The 3,585-nt window shown below is 38.0% G+C and overlaps 1 long non-coding RNA gene across 1 annotated transcript; it reads right to left on the bottom strand.

Annotated features, from left to right (window-relative positions):
- Positions 1-384: 384 nt before the first annotated feature.
- Positions 385-2,984, bottom strand: LOC137441622 (uncharacterized). The gene is made up of 3 exons (XR_010987452.1): positions 2,905-2,984; positions 2,750-2,820; positions 385-453 (listed from the first exon to the last, which is right to left on the bottom strand). It is a non-coding gene; the product is annotated as an uncharacterized lncRNA (long non-coding RNA).
- Between the last annotated feature and the right edge of the window lie 601 nt (positions 2,985-3,585).

Genomic DNA, 3,585 nt, shown 5'->3' with positions numbered 1-3,585 from the left:
GTGTTATGTATTCTTTATTCTAGGCTGACTCTTTACAGCTGAAAATGCTGAGATGAAAACTGAGAGACTGCTTAACAAACACCTTGCCTTAGGTTCTGCTAAGATCAGTGGATTCCATGTTTTTATGAAGTGTTTAGTTATGTTTAGTCATCAACATTCAAATCTGATGCTGATGTTTTTGGCTGTTAGTAATCTACAAAAATCTGCTGCATGAGGAGTGTGAAGATGGGTGTTTGGGTGTGGAGACAGCTTTATTCTGATGAGGGAATACTCACGTGGCTGCAAAAAAACAGCCCCTAGACCCATCCCAGCTCCTGTTCCCCAGGTGCCTGTGGGAGGTAGTGGGATTCTGGAGTCCAGTAGAACAACTGTGGTGGCTTCACTCTGTTTCATCTCGCTGATGCTGCTGCTTTCAAAATTTCATCAGGCACCACAATGATCCCTGGAGACCCTCTGGTGATTTTGAAAGAAATCATTCAGATCTCTATGCTGTGCCTGAGTTTATTCTAGATTTAGCTTCCCTGCCTGAATACCCTGTGCATGCTCCTAGTTTCCTCTGATGCATTCACCTTCAAGTGACTGTCTTGATGCAAGTAACAGAACCATATATAACCCATCAAGTAATCTAATAGAGAAGATCATAAGCATTGTCTGTGGCACATTTAGCTTTAACAGACTGTGCTGAGACTTTGCATGTTAGTATGCAAATAATGTTGTCAATCAAGTTCTGTGTATTTTCCTTAACTGTGAAGTCAACACTGAGATTAGGTGGTAGTAAGAAGCCTCAAAAACTAGGCCAAGATTTTTGCACGGGGATTTATGCATCTGGATCATACTGTATGGCTACAGGGACCTAGGTTCCTTGACAATTTCAGTACTAAAGGATTAACCTTGCTTTTCCTCGTTTTGTACTTCCGGCAGAAAACATACAGCCTTCTTACAAAGAAACAGTTGGGTTTAATTTTAAGCAAATCAAACCCTAAGATATAAATAAGCCTGTTTTTGAAGGGTTTGAAAAATCATGCAGCTGCTGTTAGGATAAATCTCATATTTACTGGAGAGAAACTGTAATATTTTGTGTGATTTTAGTGACTTTTTCTTGACAACTTCCTACCCATGTCTTTATATCAAATGATTTCTAGGGTTCAGATTAGTTAAGGCACTAGTCAGGGAATTTATTTCCACAAATATCAGTAAATGTACTTTTAATTCCTTTAAAGTCCTTTGGGCATGTACTTGATTTAAGTAGATTGTTTATCTAATTACTGATTTTCATTGATGTGGGGAAAACTTTTATCAGCTTTGGTACCTCATTCTTAATAAACTGATTTTGAAAGTCAGTGCAGTTTTCCAAATGTTTAGCTTTCATTATTGCCAGGACCCATTCATTTTCTAAGGTACTTGTTTGGTAAAGAATGTAAATGGTAAATATCATCTTTATAGTTAGCTTAAATTCATGGCATGTTGAAATCCACTTCACACATTTTGATATGTGAATGGCTGCTAAAAATGTTAAAAAGTGCTCTCTCCTCCAAGTCATGTTTAGCAGTGTCCTTCCAGACATGATCTGAGGGCTTGCCATTACAATTCAGATATTTTTAGCCTTAGTCAAGACCTCAGTTATGATTTATCCCAGTTATATAGGCACATCAACAGAACAAAGCAGACCAACCAGAGTGAATTCAGCATAACATGTAGCCAGAGGTTTAGCTGGGTGTAAATGAAAGCAGTTATTCCAACACAGCACATAGTGATGAAGAGATTTTTTTCTCTAGAAGCAGATTTCTGCATATTTTCAGCTTTGCCTGGTGGATGAGCTGGGATGAGCCACACCTATCTCTTTAGGACTCAGTTTGTGCAGGCAAAATCTGAGATAATGCTGTTGTCTTCCTCCAGAAGGTCATTAGAAAAACAGCAACAAACACAAACCCACCAACCAACCCAAAACCTTATAAGAAGCAGATTATCAGTTATTACTTTTTGATGTACCATTCCCTCTTCCCAGTTTTGAGTGGACACTTTGTCATACACCCATATATTAATTTAAAGTTATCTGTCTGCCTTTTTTTCTTTCCTCCAAATCTTTGCAAGAATGAACATTGTATTATCTAGTCATGGGGTCTGTGTTGATAGGTTGGACTCGATGATCCTCGAGGTCTCTTCCAACCTTAGTTATACTGTGATTATAGATTCTGATTAGTGGCATAATATCTTCTAATGAATAATTTTGTCCTTTTGACCTTATTTAGCTTTTGATTCAAGGCTATGGGTAGCTACAGTTGAGAGAGTGAAAAGGAGAGTAGATCCCACTGGTTTTCATGTGAGTACTAAAATACACAACCAGAGATCAAAAGTAAAGTTTTAATTTTCTTTAGGTATGCAGAAATCAGGTAGGAAGAATGAAAAGGCTTTAAGTGTGCTTTTTCTGTTCTGATGTGTCTCTTGATGTATGGCAAAATAATGTAACTATAGTGGAATTTAAAATCTGGGAGCTACTGAGTGGTTTGGTTCAACAATAATTGTTTCCTTCTTTGAGTTATTCTGGATAATTATCCTGAGTGACAGCAACAACTTTTATCTGAGCTACCAACTTCCAGAAGAACTATATCTCGACCATCACTGGGATGTTGTTGGATTGGTGAGATTCCATTCAAAATAATACAGTATAATTAATATTTACCCAGCGGGTATGTAGGACAGCAAAATGCTGAATGAAATGCTGAAGAGAAAAGGGCTTTTCTGAGCTCACCTTCTGTTTAGCAGAGAAACGGCTTTGAACAAGAATCCAACAAGCCTCAGGATCCTGGATCCAGCCCAGTGCTGCATAGAAAAAAAATCTGACTTGAAACCAGAGAAGCAGTTCTCAACCATATGCTGATCACTGACCTTTACAACCAGATGTACCAAAAAATACAGGTTGGATGCGATGATCTTGAAGGTCTCTTCCGGTCTATTCTATTCTATTCTATTCTATTCTATTCTATTCTATTCTATTCTATTCTATTCTATTCTATTCTATTCTATTCTATTCTATTCTATTCTATTCTAAAAGGGCTTAGATGAAGCATCTTTATGTGGGACTGAGAACTGGTTGTGTTTGAGTCTGCGAGTTCACCATGGTATCCACCAGCTTCTCAGTGCTGACCTCTGAGGAGAGCTTTGCATTCTACCAAACATGCCCAGACAAGTGCCTCCAAAACTATTTCTCAGGAGACCTGAAAGCCAGGGCCTCTCAAATATGAGGAAAGAGAAGTTTGGAGCAACATGATTAAAACCTTTAACAGTCCAGGAAGTAGAAACAGATAAAATAACAAACTTCAATTAACACTTTAAGAAATGAATTGGAATCCAGGTTTAAGAGTGGCAATAAACACATTGTTTCTTAGACTGACTGAGTAAACAGATTAAGTGATCTGTGAAACAGAAAGTGGAGAGAGGAAAAACTCACTAGGCTTCAGGATTCTTCCTAATCAATGGAGATTCATTATAGCTGCCTCCAACCAAGACTGAGTTTATACAAGCAATTTTCTTACTCTGCTCCTGAGGAGATCTGCAATTAGGGCCTAGGGCAATGTATTTGGTTTA

The sequence above is a fragment of the Melanerpes formicivorus genome, unplaced genomic scaffold (genome assembly GCF_026170545.1).
Source record: "Melanerpes formicivorus ecotype bairdi unplaced genomic scaffold, bMelFor1.0.p_v2 SCAF_6, whole genome shotgun sequence".
Lineage (NCBI taxonomy): Eukaryota > Metazoa > Chordata > Aves > Piciformes > Picidae > Melanerpes > Melanerpes formicivorus.
Note: the sequence above shows the minus strand (reverse complement) of the source record. Positions and strands in the feature narration are given on the sequence as shown.